This window comes from Chironomus tepperi, unplaced genomic scaffold (assembly GCF_022539635.2).
Source record: "Chironomus tepperi strain 1889 unplaced genomic scaffold, CSIRO-AGI_Ctep_v1 contig_286, whole genome shotgun sequence".
Taxonomy (NCBI): Eukaryota; Metazoa; Arthropoda; class Insecta; order Diptera; family Chironomidae; genus Chironomus; species Chironomus tepperi.
This window is the reverse complement of record NW_027226408.1, coordinates 103,715-122,021: the sequence shown is the minus strand read 5'-3', so window position 1 is coordinate 122,021 and position 18,307 is coordinate 103,715.

The following is an 18,307-nucleotide window of genomic DNA, read 5'->3' as shown; positions in this document are numbered from 1 at the left end:
ACTGTGTGGTGCTTTATGAGTTCCATTGGCTTTTTTTTTTCATTTCCACAAGCGCAAAATGATTCAATTGAAATGAAAAAAAAAAAAAAAAATATTAATTAATGTTCATACCTACATGTCAGAATTCAATAATTAATAAATTGCATCAGCTTTTTTGCAGTCGTTGCAATTGAAATTAATTAAAAGTTTTGCTGTGAAGTTTGTTGTTAAGTTTGTTGGAAAGTGTCGGGAAAATTAATTTTTTATTGGGAGTTTATTGAGGGCATTTAAAGGTGAAAAAATCGAGGGACTTTTAAAGAAAATGGATTGGAGATTGGGATTTTGTAGGAATGAACTTATCAATAGCTGGCAAACAGCATGCTTTTATGGTAGAACAGTACAGAATTATTACTACGGTATCTATAAGCTGTCTCTTTGTCTGTTAAGACATGTCTTTGCAACTAGTGGGTATAAGAGTGGGCACAATGATTGATCAGGGTCATACAGCGAAGAAAGTAAATTGCCCGGAAGTAGCAAGAGTAGAGTAGATTTTCGGTAAAGTACCAACACATCAAAAAAGGCACATGGCAGAGAAATGGCCAATAATCAAGTCAGAGTCATGCATATCTTACATGGCGCCGGATTTAAAGCGAATCAAGGACCAAATCAGAGTCTTGGCATCGTGTCGAATTTAAATCAAATCGGAAACCAAGTCAGAATCACGCCAATCTGCCATAATGGTCGGATTTAATTCAATTTTATTCAAGTACAGAGTTACGCCTGTCTGGAGCCGGATTCTTGATATATTAACAGTTTTTGGTTTTCGGGCTATTATTGTAGATATTAAATTTGAAAACAATGCAACGCTGCATGTAGATTATGACCATCAGGTGTAACCTTAAGAGGGAGAGATTTGGGTATTTTTGTATGAAGCTCCGCGAAAGGAGTGGTTGGATTTTTATCTCGAAAAACCCTAGCAAATTGAAGAATTTTAGAAAATTGCCCAAAAATGATGGGAATTTTGGTTGACCCACCCTGTATACCATCCTAGCTTAGCAGTTTTCCGCTTACTACTTAACGCTCTTAGGGGGTAATGGTGAGGGGTCACAGAAAGTCGATATTTACGCGATCCATAACAAGACACAGAAAGTCGATCCATAACAAGTGAACGGCCTCTAGCCACACAATTTAGTGAGTTTCACAACATTAAATCTGACAAATTCACAAACTTCCAAAGAATTATTATCTAAAAAATTATGTAAAATTAAATTCACCATAATTTCAAACACACATAACAAGTTTGTTAATGAGCATCACATCCATAATAAAATATATTTTCCAAACTCATATTTAATTCCTTAAAAAAATAGGAAAATTATTCAGCACAAAATTTTAATTAAAAATAATATTTTTTAATGTGTTTTAAAACTGTAATGAATCTCATAATTTTTAATAAAAATTATTATCATACATAAAAGAGCGACTCTATGTCTAAATATGAATAAAATATATATACAGGCATGCACAGCTCCCCAAAAATAATATTTCCATAAATTCTCTCTCCTTTCAACCTTCATCATCATTAAAACAAAATTATATCATTTCACAGTCACTAATATTTTGTTGTGCATGAATATGGAAACTATAAAAAAAAATTGTTACAAGCTCACTCAACAAGCATTTCAACATAAATGTTTAGTTTCTCGTTCCTTTTTTTTTCTCTTTCTTTTGAATTAATTAACAATTAAATTCCGCTCAAAAGAATGAAGAAATAAATGAGGGGAATTGTATCTGACTAACATCAAATAAATCGCATGTTTTCAAGTTGCTGAATGAATATAAAAGACGAGATTGGTTGTGGATGTTATAGTGATTATGAGGAAGATTGAGCGCATTTTGTTACATTTTAGGGAAACTCTAATTGACGAAGAGAACGCTTTCAAGTATCGGAATGGAATTTTCGTACCATAAAAGCATGCTTGTTGTCTGTTAGGGCTGTCGCGAAATCTTGGTCCAAATAGATTTTCGGGATCATAACGATATCGAAACGGGATCGTATTGGACTTTTCCGGAATTTCCGGGTCCCGATCCTTACATCGAAAAAGCAGAGTTAGGGCATTTGCTGTGGGACCAGACAAAAACGTTGATATGCCATGTTGGTTCGACGTTGTTCAAGCATTTTCATTCGGTTTCATCACAACCTACAAATGCGATAATTAGGTGGTAAGAGCCTGATGATAGCCAGACGACTATTGAACTTCTTTTGATTTGACAAACAGGGTCCAGCTTCAGGTGTCATATAAATGGGGCTACGAATTGATTGACGATAAGCCGACTTGGTTTTTGTACGGAAAAGGCCACTCATGTCGACTCAACTCCATATGAAATACGAATCGACTTTGAGGTCTGGCTTTTATTCTTTGAAATGTATAATAATTGAATAGTGCAAGTCGGTTAATCGATCTTTAATCCGGTCCCAGAAAGATGTGAGTTTGACTTGGTTTGGATCGGATTTTGCAACTTGACAGAGTCATTTTAGCCTTTGGTCGGATTTTCAAACGATTAACCAATTTGTTCAACTCTGGATAAGTACACACAGAGCTATTAAGGCACTCTCAAAACTTTTGGTCAAAGCGACGACCTTATAGCCAGAGATCGAAGTCGAATATTTAATTCTATATGGAGTCGAGTCGATTTAAGTTGAATTTTAGGTACTAAATCCGAGTCGACTTCGAACTCTGCTTATTGTGCGGCTAAAGATTGATTATCCGTGATAAACGATGCAGGTTTTGACGGCATTGTAAGAAGAAAAGTCCAAAAGATCCAAAATTATGATGCACGTCATTTTAAACCTTGCTCTTTACAGAAACACTCAACATTCAATAACATCACATCTCTAATTCTCAATAATTAAAATCAAATTTACCCAAAATGCAATTCATAAATCCATTCCAATCCAAATCAAATCTCAAAATCCACGCTAAAGACATGTTATAAACATAAAGATGAATAACACACATCGAGAGAGAGAGCAAGCGAGAAAGGAAGAAGAAAATGAAAAAAGAGATTGAAAAGATAGATGAAACATGCACTTTATACAATGTGTTTAGTTTTACTTCTTCTGCCATTCACCGAAAACAATATATCCACTCCGTTCTTTAGTTCTTCATCCTCATGCTCATGCTGTTATCTGACAATCTCTCTCGACTATATTTCGTTTGAAGTATTATACTCTTTTTATTTCCAACATAGTAATCTCCTGTGCTATGTGCTATTCATGTACATCATGCTAGTCACACTAGATGGATGAAGACAAGAAAGAAAAATGCTCGCAATCACTTTAAATAAAAGATGAAAAAAAAAATATTTTATTAAATGGAATAAAAAGCAGCGAGAGATTAAAAATTGGATATTAGAATTTTGGGGCGAGTCTGATCTTTCCTGGGTGGGATAAACATGATTGATAAAGAAATGTGTCAAGGATTTTTGAAATTTGCGGTAGATTGAGTTGTGGCTTTGTTGATATCCGGATATTTGAGTCAATGCTGATGAATATTCGAGGAATTTAGATTATTAATAGATGTATGATGCATGTAGTCATAGATAAGGGACCCAGTTGCTAATTTTAGTAACTAAAATTAGACTTTTAACAACTGAATGGATAGCTGTTTACATGATTAATTGTATTTTTGGGTACAATTATGAATAATGTTGCCGTAAACGCGATTAGTCGGCCCTAGAAACAGAGACAGATAACGAGTCATCAAATTCAAACATTCCATGAATTACCCCGGGCAGCAATTGGATGCCAACCATAGGGTCAGTCTCAGGCGACATCTGAGAGAGATCATTGATCACAATTGATTTGTAAGGCCATAGTAAGTAATTAAATAAGTATCATAAGTGGCACAATGCAGCGACTCGCATTTTTCGCCATTAAAGTGACTAAATAAATCTGAATCCAATTAAGTCATCAAAACTAGACTTCTGAAAGACAAGCCATGAATCACAATTAATCTGGGCTAGTTGTAAGTAAGGAATTAAGTATCCATGAACGGCACAATGCAGCTACTCACGCCATTAAAATGACTAAATGAGCCTGAATCTGCAATTAGCCACCAAAACTAGACTTTTTATGAACTATTCTGAATTATTAGTGGATAAGGCAAGTTTCAGAGGACATATGAAAAAGTCATGGATCACAATTGGTCTGTACGGCCAGTTTAAGTAGGTAGGTAAGTATCCGGACCGGCAAAATGTGATGACTCGACTTTTTCGTCGTAAAAACGGCTAAATTAGTCAAAATCAGCCGTTAAGTTGTCATTCAGGCAACTTAGCATCTTTCCGTTAATATCGCAACGAACCGCTACCCTACCACACGATGTGCTGTTCGGCTACACCCTCTTCTTAATCTTCATATTTCCAAAACTTCCAAAAACAGAAAAATACCATAAAAATTGACACCACAGACATGTGAATTCCCAAATGTGTAAATTATCTCAATGAAAAAGTAATGATTCAACGTAGTAAGACTATTTTATAATGAAATTTTTGCACCGATGACACATACGCATGAGATAAGTGTCGCTGAGTAAGAAATTAAATAAAAAAAAATGTAGCACACATCTGACAGTATATTTGCATCGTTTGGACAAGCTGTTGATATTTTTTAGTGAATTGCTTGAATTTAAGATTTAAAAATTTTCACACTTTGAAGCAATAAAGTTGTTATGGATGTCCATAAAATTGTTATTGTCGGATCGGGGTCTACCGGCAAGTCTAGTCTTTATCATCGATATTCGTCTGGATCTTTTGAGAATACACAGAAAGGAGAGTAAGTATTGAAAGGTATAAACACATCACAGATTTTAAATTTCAATTTCACTTCCAGCACCGACTTCAAAATATTTGAAACAATTCTGGATGGAAGTTTAATTTCATTTGGTCTAATGGTTCCGCCGGGACAGAAAAACTTTGAGCATTTGAGGTCATTTGCTTATGAAAATGTCACGTCATTAATTTTATGCTACAGTGTAGTTGATCGAACCTCATTTGACAGCATTAGTGACTTTTGGATACCGGAAATTAAGAAGGATCTCGGGTCAACAGTACCTATTATTTTAGTTGGTAAGTTGCTTTGAACAGCACAGCAAGCTTATTAGGGCATCACTAAGTCACCGTATTTACAATAAGATGCACAGTGACCCTGACATTACCATGATGGCTGATTTTGTCCCATTTTAAGGTGCAAAATCCAATTCGATGCATTTTGTCGTTCTTGTTGTAAATTGCTAGGTGATTATATGGTTAAGCGCTAAAGTTATAACATTACACCCACCTAATCCATAGTCAGTCCACAAAATAAACAGTCAATTTCAAAATTTCCAAATTCTCTCCTCCAAATTTAGCCACAAAAATCGATTTAAGGAACACCGAAAATTCAGATACATCAATATCAAAACTCCAAGGTGAAAAGCTAGCCAAACAAATTCGAGCCAAAAATTTTATTGAATGTTCAGCCAAAGAAAACATTGGAATCAAAGATGTCATTGAGGGAGCACTTAGAGCTTCTGTAGAAAAATTGAAACTATGGATGAATGATGATCGGAATAGACGATTTTCTTGTCGGCCGTCATAAGTTTGTGATAGCTACTCGAACAGGCAAAGAGATTGTTTTTAGGTGCTAAAGTTTTCTTTCTGTAACATGAAAGGATGCTCTTTGTCTGTTGGCGCCTGTTAGGGACTTAAAATAGTGGATAACTTGGAATAATGACCAATTATATTTATAATACTTTAAGGAACTAAATTAATAATTTATGTGAAAAATGGATCAGATAGAAATTTCAAGTCAGTAACCAAATCTTCGATCGATTAATGACATATTCTCTGGAACATTCCGTAAAATATGTCATTAATCGACCAACGATCTAGTTTTTAACTAGACATTATGTAAAGTTACTCATTCGTTTGCTTTGCTAATTTTTGTGTCATTTTTAAGGTATATTTTGTAATAAAGTTGTAATTTCTAAGCAATATAGACTGTAGTTGAACTATGTTTAAACCGAAACCAGCACCAAGTTAGTGTCAAGCCAGTCTGCAGCTGGATTTTTGGTCGGTCAACTGATTTGTGCTATTCTGGTTCATATTATCTAGCCGTATTAGCACAAACCTTGTTCATTGTTCAGGAATGATGACTCTACATTCAAAAACCATGTAAAAAGCACTAAGTAAGAATTTGAGAAGCCCAAGACTGATTCCGAAGCTGATCAAATGTCAAGTCCATACCATCTCGTGGGGTTCCCAGTTATCACTAAATGCATCGTTGTCGATCGAGCTCTGAGCCGGAATATGTACTTAAAATGATGGATTGAAAACCTATTTAAAGCCCCTTATCTGAAGGATAGCAGCCCTACAATCAGGAGAGGAATATTAAGATTCCTTCAAATATCAACCATATCATCTCATATCCAGTACACATCCAGTACATTATCTTTAAAATTATTCAATTTTGCCTATGTACAATAAAACCATTTGATTACTCAAAAAGAGCAATAAAAATCCATCCATACATATTCATACCTAGATAAAATCAACAAACATAAACGTTAAAATATCAAATTTCCAGAATAAATATAATAACTTAGAAAAGAGCAAGATCTCAAGATCAGAAAATTAAGCATCAAAAATTAAAAAACATTTCATCTTCATACTGTATAATTTACGTTTATTTCTTAATTTTCATACATTCGTTTGTGCTTCTCATTCTATCCGTTCTTACACGTTGATTTATAATTTGAGATAACGATGCTTCATTTTATTAGGAGGGGAATTAAATCACATAGGCATACATGCATGCACACAGTAAATTATCATTTTCTGTTGAGATGTAAAGAGAAATTAATTTCACCCTACCTACAAATTTGCGCGCTGTTTGGGATTAAAAAAAAGTATATATCTACATATTTTTTAATATTCATCTAAAGTAGTCACTACAGCACGGGTTATATTCGGTTTATTATGGGTTTTGTGTATGCATAATAATGTGAGAACATTCAAATGCAAAAAAGTATGAGATAGAAAATGGCTTTTAGGAAATGGAATTATGCCAATTTAATTTTAATAACATTTGTATTGCTGGTTGGTAGGATAGGGGGTGGGATGGATTGTTGGATTTTGTGAGCGCATTTGAGGATTTATTGGAAGTTGAGCTGGAGTTTGAATTTGGATGGATTAATCAAAGTTCTTGAATTGAGCTGGAATTGAAAATTGAGCTGGACTTTAATGGAAACAAAAATAGTTATGTTTACTTGAATCGATTCGTATACGACATGGGTTATGATTATTAACGGCTTTTGTTACTAGGGACTTCGATGACCGTACAGATCAATTATGATACATATTTGCTATTCCTTAGATGATATTGGAGATTTCAAGTAAAGAACAATTAGAACTTTTTCATCTAACACAACAAATCGGTTAATTGCCAGTTCATTGATTCAATACACAGTTCCAGAGTAGCAAGATTCAATTAAAATACGAAATATTGCTAGAATCACTGGGCCGGGTATGGGATATTGGATCGATTAGCCGATTTGTGCTGTTCAATTTCATCCTTGTAACATTTTTCACCTTGTCTTAACTCATAAATACATTCTGCAGAGTTCAGGTACTTAGATGAAAGAGGAGTCCATACTCGGTGATATAGGCAAAAGGAACTGAAGCTGAATTTGTCCCATACTAAGAAAAGACGCTGTATATTTAACTCGGCAAGCTGTTTTCAGAAATTCGCCGGTAAGACGAAATTTTGGTACACTTAGTGCTACTTGATAATAAACTAATATTGAGATCTGGGAATAAGTCTCGAACAGAAGCAGCTAATCATGGCAAACAATGAATTAAAAGGAACATCAGCTCGATTAGTTTCTTAAAAGACTGTTAATTTTTTAAAAATGTTATTTTTGTCGATAAAATTCAAATTTTTTTCTGACCGCATATTTTTTTTCGTAACTATTTTAGTTTAAAAGTTAGTTCGAATAGTTCGTTCCTCGCAATCAAATGTCAAAAAATTGCATTCAATTATCATAAGCTCATCAAAATTATGAGATTAATTAATAGTATCAAATTAGAAACAATTACATTCAATGCCAATAGAGACAGTCAGACAATCCCAAAAAGACCCCATTCATACAATCATTATTCAAACTTTCAAAGAATCAAACATCATATCCACAGTTTTCTGTCCATGAAAGGTTTTGCATGGGTTATGTTTATTATTAAACATCAAAGAGTCTATATACAATTTTGAAATGAAAATGACAAATGAGAGGGGAAGCAATCGCTCATTGTGTGCGCTCACATACAACCTATGAATTATAAATAATCAAACAAAATTAATGTTTCACATTTATACATTAACGTATAGCAACAGCAACAACAATAAAAACAACAGAAATAAATGAAAAAAAAAAATTGCAATCACATGCGGCATGAAAATTTATGGCTTTTTTGCCTCGAGATGAGAATTTTTAATGTATTTTGTTAAATGAACAGTGTAAAATAAAAAATACAAAAAAATTCAGCACAACTACATTATTTAATTGAGTCGCATTACGAAAAAAATTAACAAAAAAAAAAATTTTCAATTTTTTATTTACAATTTCATAAGTACATCTGCCACATTTCACATCAAATAGAGTAGAAAGTATTTAGATATGATGTACATGAACGACTAACAATAATCTCAAATTTTTATTATTATTCATCCTCACTGTCCCGCATTTAATTCTATTTGAACGGACTTTACAGCTATCTGATTAAGTATGACAGACATGTGGATAGACTCAAGACTTGTTATTTGGCAAAAATACAACAACAATGTATGAGGAGGGAAAAACTGACATGAAATCTTGAATGATTAAATGACGTTACATTTGAATGACATAAGCGCATTAGATTTAAGATCTTATTTTTTTGAAGTCTTTTTAATGAAGATTTTAATCGATCTTTGAAAATCAACGTCCATTGTGGGATGAAATAAAATAAAATTAATTTATGGGCTATTTTGGATGGAAGTTTCCGATGTGAGTGTGAATGTGGTGCTTAATTGAATATTGTTGTAAGAATTTTTATTTAAAGATCTTTAAGTTATTAGTTTGAAATTATTTAACTTGAAGAGCATAAGTCGGTTAATCGATCCCAATTCTGCCACCAAACCGGCGATACTCTGGTATTTTTTCGTGAGACTCTCGTCGGCCTTGTCCCGAATTTAAATTGAATTCTCAATTCAGTCAAATTTGGACAAATTTGTGCTGTTTCATCAACTATCTATATTGTTAATGTATTGACATATTGCGGTACCATAGAGCTTTGAATATGGAAATAACACTGCTTAAGTATAATTCTAGAGAATAAATAATGTGGAGCACAAAATATAGGTCAGAAAAGGATAAATGCCATAGAATAGTTAAGAATCCATTCTTAGGTAGGGCGTCCATCTGCTGTATTTTTGCCGTGACGCTGCTGCACTTTTTAGCCTTGCTGCTGTGTCCCGACAAAGCTTCAAAATGTCCCGATTTTTTAAAAGTCGAAAACTCCATACAAATTTTGGAATTTTGGATAAATTTTGAACATTTTCGTTTTGAAGGTCCGGAATCAAGTTCAGGATTGAAAATATTTTTTTCTGATTTTCAATAATGTTCTGTATTTTTTTGCAAGTTTCTAAAGTAATTTAAGTAGTTTTTTGAATATTAGAACATAAAATAGTCCGAAAGTACCCCAAAAGTGCCAAACCAAGAGGTGTCCCAATTTTTTGCAAATATCCTCTGGCCACCCTATTCTTAGGTCGTTTTGACACTGACCTGAGGCCAAATTTAATCAAAAAAGGCACAAAATTGCTTCAAATCAATACAATTTACATTATTGAGTAAATAGTGCATGATATACTTAAAGTATAACTGCAAACTAACGCAATCCAACCCAATCATTCACATTTAAATCACCTTACCACAAACTGACTATCATAATCCACAACTCTATACAAAAAACTTTATTATTTTACCAACAATCCACACAAGATATAAAATAGAATATCTCATCCATTATCATGCCATACAAACTATTAAATACATGAATCACAATAAAAACCGAGAGTATTCAAAAAAAAAGAAGGAGGAGGAGAAGGTGGAATTAGAGATAAAATGCAGTTAATTTGTACAATACACGAAGGCAGGGGGAGATGAAGTGACCATAATAGCCAAACAAACAAATTCACTTGATCATAAAAAAAAGCGAGAGATGATTTATCATTACAGACAATATTCAGACATGATAATGCAATTTATTATATGACAGATTTATAAAATATAAATTTTTTATTCTGCTTCTCGATGTCTCCATATCCACAAAAAGCCTATTTATTCAATTTAATACTTCTTTCATATTTCTTTATTTATTTGATATTTTTTTATTATTATTTTGCAAAAAAAGACTACAAAGGCTTGTAAGACGATGATGCAAAGACGATGAAGCAAAAAAAAGAGATTTAATGAGGATGATTAAGGGTCATTTAATGTGCTCACATTTAGTTGAAATTATTTTTTTTTATTTCTCTCTTTTTTTTGTAAATAACAAACAACTTTGTAATTGAAGATTTTTTATATTTTTTTTCGTCTATCTACACACTCATCAGTTAAGTCGAATTTAATTCTTTTAAAACAGAGTTGGAGGTTGGGGTGTGGTGGGAGAATTGAGAATTTTAATACGTTTTGAATAAAATGGAGGATTTATGAGTAATTTAAGAGGTTGTCAGGTTGATTTAGTGACGAAGTATAGCAGGGATCTTAAAATACTTACTTACTTCGCTGTTCATACAGATCAGTCGTGATTTATGACCTCCCATAAGAGTCTCCAGAAGCTGGCCCTATAGATGGCTTCCTCCTGCCAATTTCGGATACCAAGAGCTACGAGATACTATCTTAATCGACTGCTTCCTACTCTTCAGACTACTTGGAAAGATTAATGGATGTATGACTCATTTACAAGAATATAACTAATTTCTAATTCTAACTTGAGTTTTGTGGTAGTCTTAAGTCAACTTGAGGCAAACGTTTTTGTCTGGATTGGACCAGAACGCACATGTCGCAGAAATCGCTCAGATCGCTGTAATCCTAGGTCAGATTCGACGAAATCTGACTTCAGATCAAGTTTAAGACGGCTATTTCTGGCCATTTTTATATTGTGTGTCTTAAGGGCATTGTTACCTACGGATTAAATAGAACAATCGCTGATATAAACACACCCGGATAGCTCAAATCGGTTAATCAATAAAAAAACCCGACCCTAGGTCGGCGTGAGTCTCAATTGGTCCCGGACTTGGTTTAAATTCGTTCGATCAATTAACTGACTTTTGGATGATTCGTTGATTAGTAAACACAATGCTTTGAGAATATTATAAGATATCTTAAGATTTAGGCATATTCTTTAGAACTCTTGGGTATTTTCAACATTCTTGACAGATTTTCATCAATCATCCAGATCTCTAGCCGTAACAAACAAAGCTTTTGGATGCCGTTACCGTATTGCTTTTTCTAAGCCATGAAATCAAGCTATTTGCCTGTTAGGGTAACCGAGAGTCAGAGGGCACATGCTCTATATCTCTCTTTTCCACCATATCATCTCCAAATCCACCAACTCTGCATCATTTTTACATCTTACAACATCAAAATAATTGATGGCGAAATATTTAATTACCACAAAGCCCATTTGCCCACATAATAACAGCAATAATATTCTCGAGAATTAATGGATAAATTAAATTTAAATTGCGCCATAGATGAACAAGGCATATCGTTAACCTTCTAAGACTTTGACTTTACGTGCTAATGTGAATATTGAAGAATTAGTTAATTCATTAGATAGATTTAAGGTTTCTATTTAGCACAATCGACAAGCACAGTCAACGAAAATTGCTTGTTGTTAGGTAAATAATTGGGTGAGTAAGTTAATTTCCGGAGATTTTTAATGAATTGCTTTTAAATTGGCAAATTGTGATTGTTGGAATGGCAATTGTGGGCTTGGAATTATAACTGAAATTTTTTCACAATTTATTAAATGTACATTGAGTCATTCATTACTATATAAAAATGCATTGATAAAAAAAATTCGCTGTATTCGCTTTGTAATATGGATTGAAGGCATTTTTTGATTGACAGACATAATTTATTGGATTTTATGTGAATTGCTATGAAATCAGAGATATTGATTGAATGAATTGTTTGCGATATATTTATTTTTTTATGATATGAGGATTGGTGAGTGCTTTCAGGAAATTTATGATGATTAAATGTGGAAATAATTGACGAATTATGGAACTTTTTTTCGAGGTGGAGTATTTATGGTAATTGGTGGGACTTGAGTACAGGAATATGATTTTTTTGAATGCTATATCATTTTGGGATAAATACTAATAATATGTCTTAAATATTTAGATACCTGAAGAAAATAGTCTATATATGCAAAAGTGGATATCTAATAGAATCGATTTCTATTATTCAGTTAGCACTATCAAGCAGAAATGTGTGGTCAAAGAAGGGTTGGTGATTTGATGTTGAATTCTGGACCCATTCTACCTCTCCTTTGGTATCGAACCTCTCATGATCTTCATAACTCATTGTGTGCTTTTAATTGATATTTATTTGCTTTCCCAAAAAGTCAAGAGTTCTTAGAAATCAACTCTTTCTCTAATTCCTTTAACAATCAAGACTTCACTTCCTCATGCACTTCATGCTCCACTATTATCCATTACTCCGCTATTTAGTGTAGGAAACTTTTGCATAAGAAACTTTTGTATAGAACTCAATTCCGTGCAAAAAATTCAAATTTATTATTTAGTTTGCTCTGTCGTTTCTTTATGATTCTCAAGTACCATTAGGTCTCCCACCCGAAAATCCCAATGTATACTTTAGGATACCGCTTCATCGTCGTTCTAACAGTAAGACGCAAAGATGTTCTTTCGGCACCGTGACGGCTGAATTTGACATACTTTTTGACAAAAAATTTGGTTCACTGCATTGTGTCACTAGAGATAGATCAAACTTGCTGTTAAATACGGTTAAGAGCACAGTATACATAGTACTACTAATCATGCTCTATCGCTAATTATGTTCAGTTTCTAAATGTATTCAATTGATGCAATTTTATTAAGATTTTTAATGAAATAGTCATCTAAAGTCATCCTTACTTCATATTAAATTCTAGTAAATTTTAAACTCTTACTTGAGGTAATCCCATGAATATAACCAATTCCACAAAATCTAACAAATATCACAAATTTTCCAATCAAGCATGTTTACATCCCAAATTTCCCATATGTCATTAAAAATATCCAACAATCTAATTTAATTCATGTAAATTTCATACTCAACAAACTTTCCTACAGCAGCAAAAAATTCAAACATTTGTGTCACAAATTACATTTACAGATCCGACCTAATAATCACCAGATTATCGTAGAAATGTGTAAATGAAAATTACACAAATTTACAAAGTTATGAATTGTAAATAACAAGATAAACATGTCTGACAATAGACAATAATTCAACAATTCATCAGTTCCAATTTTTGGCATTTGAGTGATTAAACAAATTAATATTTATAAGCTGATTGTTGTTAAGCCTCATCATCCATATCAATCTATTTTTAATTATGTTATTATCAATGGATCCAACAAGCTGTATCGATGCAGAAATTGTAAATTCAAGCTACACAACATGCTCATCTTTATTGTCTATTTCATATCTCAATCTCGAGTTTATTGAATTGCATTACTCACTTTCCTGCTATTACACATGATGTAATAAGAATAATGTATGACAATGACAATAACAAAATAGCAACGTATACCTCCCATAATAATATGTGTATACAAGCATCTCACTCCCATGAATACCCCCATTTACATATGAGCACTTTGTGTTAAAGGAATAAAAGAAAAAGTCTCACTTTTCATCCAGTTTGCTAGCGAAGATTTTAAAGATGTTTGGCGCGGGATGAGAGGTGGTGTTGGTGTGTCTGATTGTCATTTATGTTCAGAAGTTCAGCTATCTTCACACTAAATATTTTGAGTTTAAGTTGCCTTTGAACTAGATTTTTGAGGTTAAGGTTCCTTCACACTACGTTTTTGAGGTCCAGTTGCCTTCACCTTTGAATTTTGAGGTTCAGTTACCTTTACACTTGAGTTTCTAAGTATCGTTGCCTTCAGACTAGATATTTTGTAATTCAGGTTCCTTCACATTTAAGTTTTGAGCTTCAGGTGCCATCACACTAGAGTTTTGAGATTCAGGTGTCTTCACACTAGACATTTTGAGGTTCAAGTTTCTTCACATTTGGGTTTAGAGGTTCAGATAGCTTCACATTTGAATTTTAAGCTTCGGGTGCCTTCACACTAGATATTTTTAGATTTAGGCGACTTCACACTTGAGTTTTGAAGTTAGGGTGACTTTACATTAGATTTTTGAGTGTTAGTTGCCTTCACACTTGAGTTTTGAGGTTCAAGTGCCTTCACACTAGAGTTTTGAGGTTCAGGTGTATTCAAACTTGAGTTTTGAGGTTCATGTACCTTCATACTAGAGTTTTGAAGTCCAGGTGCATTCACTCTTGAGTTTTGTGGTTCAGGTTTCTTTACATTTGAGTTTTGAGGTTCAGATGCCTTCACAATAGATATTGGAGGTTTAGCTGCCTTCACACTAGTTGTTTGTGAGATTCAGGTGCCTTCAAACTTAAGTTTAGAGGTTCAGATGTCTTAACATTATAATTTTGGGGTTGAGTTGCCTTCATATTATATATTGTTAGATTCAGGTGCCTTCATACTTAAGTAATAACGTAGAAATGCTTGTTAATCATCAAAATGCGCTTCATACCATCCCAAAACCCATTTATTCTACCTCAAACTTCCTTCTTTAACAATTCTTCTCCACTGAAGTACACACATCGCATTTTTAATCTCGGGGATCTCGAGTTACACTCAACTGCTTTTTTTGATGTCACTTTTTTCTTCTTTCTCATCTCTCCATCTCACTTTCCCCTTCATCTTCTTACATCAAAAACAATTTTGTAGCTGTTTTTATGTAGATTCACATTTCTCATCTCTTCATTGTCTGATGTTATTGTTGTAACAGCTCATACAATGTACGGTTTTTGCCTTATGGGGCACATAGAAAGATCTTTCCTTCTTCCTCCTCCCTTTTTGTTTGTTTCCTTTTCAATGAATTTTCTCTGTGTATGCAGATATGTTTAGCACAAAAAATGGAAATAAGAAGGTGAATAAGAAGAAGCATAAATTATTATGTTGAAAATTATGTTTTATACGTTTTTATGCTTTGTGTTTCGTAATTTATTTACATTTTGCATGGTTGCGGGTTCTCTTATGCTTATGTATGTACTGAAAATAACACAAAAAAGCAGAGCAAAAAAAGAATTTAAAAAAGAAATCTCCGTGGAGGTACAGAAAGGGCATGTATGGGTGGTGTGATGTTACATATACAGTACATCTACCTTATGCAAGAATGCATTAATATATCCCCTGCTTTTTTCATGTTCATTCTTAGTCTTCTTATTGCTTCGTCTATGAATCATTTTTTGTTTTGTGTTCATTTTGCTATTTAGAATATTGTGGTTGAGTTTGGGGAATTGATGATGTTGAAAATGAAGAGGAGATTAAGCGCATTTTATGGATGTTGTTAACAATTTAACAGGCAAAGATACCGTCTTTAAGTACCGTAGTGCTATTATTGTGAACATGAACTCTTTTTGCCTGCTAGTCCACCCTGTGACAATTTTCAATTTTTGCTGTCTAGATGAGCCAAAAACAGCCATGAAACCGTGACTCGTCAGAGTAGCTTTACGTAATTTTGACAATTTACCATCACAACATCTTAGCGGCACTATGGGGCGAATCGCAATTTTAATCATAAATCCGCCGTCATGGCAACTTTGCATCTTATCGTTAATACAGAGACGCAGTGGTCTCTTAGTAAATACGATGTGTTGTTTAGTACATCGAAATAGCAGTGTTCATGCTTATTAAGATGACCGAAAAATAAACTCCAATAGCTCAAGTAGGTAAATCAATCCAAAATCCGTCACCATCAATCTTGCATGAATCTATCAGCAACTCAGAGCTACATCAACCTGAGACCGAATATTTTATGGTTAACCGAACTCACGTCGAAACATTCCCAAAATCACGTACTCGGTCCTGGTTCCGGTCGCAATATCGAGCAAGTTTACCCAAGTTCTACGATATTTAATTGCTTGTTCCTCCACTGAGCTATTAGGGGTTATTCACTTATATGGGAAAGTGTCTGTTGAGAGAATAAAAATCTAATGGGTTGAGAAGTCCAATTTTCCGATGATAGACAATTCCAAAAATCACATTCCATTACAAAGTTACTCAGAATTCACAAGACAATCTGCACAAAACACAAACTCAATTTGTATCAAAATTCAGCAGTCTGCGCCTGAAAAAGAGCCCAGAATAGTAGAAAAAAGTAAAACCATAGAAAATAACAATAATAGCAAAAGCAAGAAGAAGAAAAAAAATGAAATAAGAGTGGAAAATGAGACTATAGAGAAGCATAAAAAATTACTTAATGCATAATATGGTGCAAGATGTTGTTTTGCTTTGATTTAATAAGTTCCACTGCACGGAGAATTTCCTGTTGTTGTTGAAAAAAAATAAAAAAAAGATTATTTTGAAATGGGCAAAAACAACAAAAATATAAAAAAAAAGTTAATATGTGTAAATTGCGCTCCGACGCTTGAGATATAAAGATTAATGAGAATTTATTTATATCATCCATTTACACATAAAAAATATGAAGTATTTTAATTTTAATTAATTTTTTTTTTTCGCTGCCGCTGCCGCTCATGCTTTTTTAAAGCCATGAACATAAAAAGGACTGAGCGTGAAGTGAAAAAAAAAATAATTTTTTTGATGTTTTTCAAGTGCGAATAAAAGAGATTTGCGAAAAGAGATTGTCGAGAATGGCGTTTAATTACATTCAGTGTAAAAATATATAAAGGGGAAGAGATTAAACGATGAACATAATTTTGCATTCACAGTCAGCATCATTAAAATTATTTATCTAAGTAAAATGAGGATAATTGGACGAAGAAAATATTTGGAATTACATTTGATGTGGGTGCTTTTGTTCATTGAGAGGTGTCAGGCATTGATATACTCGGAAATATTTTATGTAAAATTCGGGTATTTTGTGTCTCGAAAATCTTAACAAATTGAGCAATTTTGTCCAAAAAATTGCTTTAGCTCACAGTTGTGCATCTCTGGTTTACTTACTTACTTACTTTGCTGAACAGACAAATCGTATGAGATCCATGAAATCCCATAGATGTTGGCTGAAGCTGGCTCAATTGCTGGCTTCCCTTTGACAATTTCCTATGCAAATTACAATACTTTATGTATCACCAACCTCCTTTAAAGAGCTTCGCTGGCTTAGATGCTGGTTTGTAGAATGAGCATTTGGGTTTAGTTTACGGTAGCGTTTGGGAGACACTAAGGCTTCATTCAGATTTTAATTCTCTAATTCGTGAGAGATTAATGCTTCAGTTGTAGTTTTCTTCCTGTGTAAATGTTTTGAGGATCTTTGAAGTGTTTCTAAAAGACTCTTTGAACCAGTTGCCTGAATGAATCTTCTAATGCTGCTTTTTATACAAAAGAGATCATGCTCATAAATTGATCAGAATGATTTAGTCTGATAATGATCTTACACAAATAGTATTATGTTTCCGAATAGTTACTATGGAAAAAATAGGCCGAAACAAGCTGCTTTAATAGATCCAACAAGCCAAAAAAATCCCGTACATCTTGTTGTCAACCTGGTGCGGATATCGGCTTTAACCACATTTGTGCAATTGGTCGATTTGTAAGAATTCGCCCAATTTTGGTTCTAGTTCAAAATTCGGCATTTGATGAAAGTGATCCGCTTGGCTGTGATTTGATGCCAATAAGACACTTTAAACCGTTTCGACGAATGCGGTATCGTATCCAAGTTAGAGAACTATTCTGCCTTGAGACGGATTTTAGATCAAAATTAACCCCTGGCCAATTACGTACAAGTCGGGAAACATCTTAATCAATTTTGAATATTCCACAAGTAGTCATAATTCCATCAATTTCAATAACCTAACCTCAAAATTCATTCAACTTCCAAGAACTTCCAACTATAAAAAATTCAATTTTCCAAATTCATATTTTTTTTCACCTAATCTTAAAAACAATAATTAAAATTAACCATAACAACAAAATTCTTAT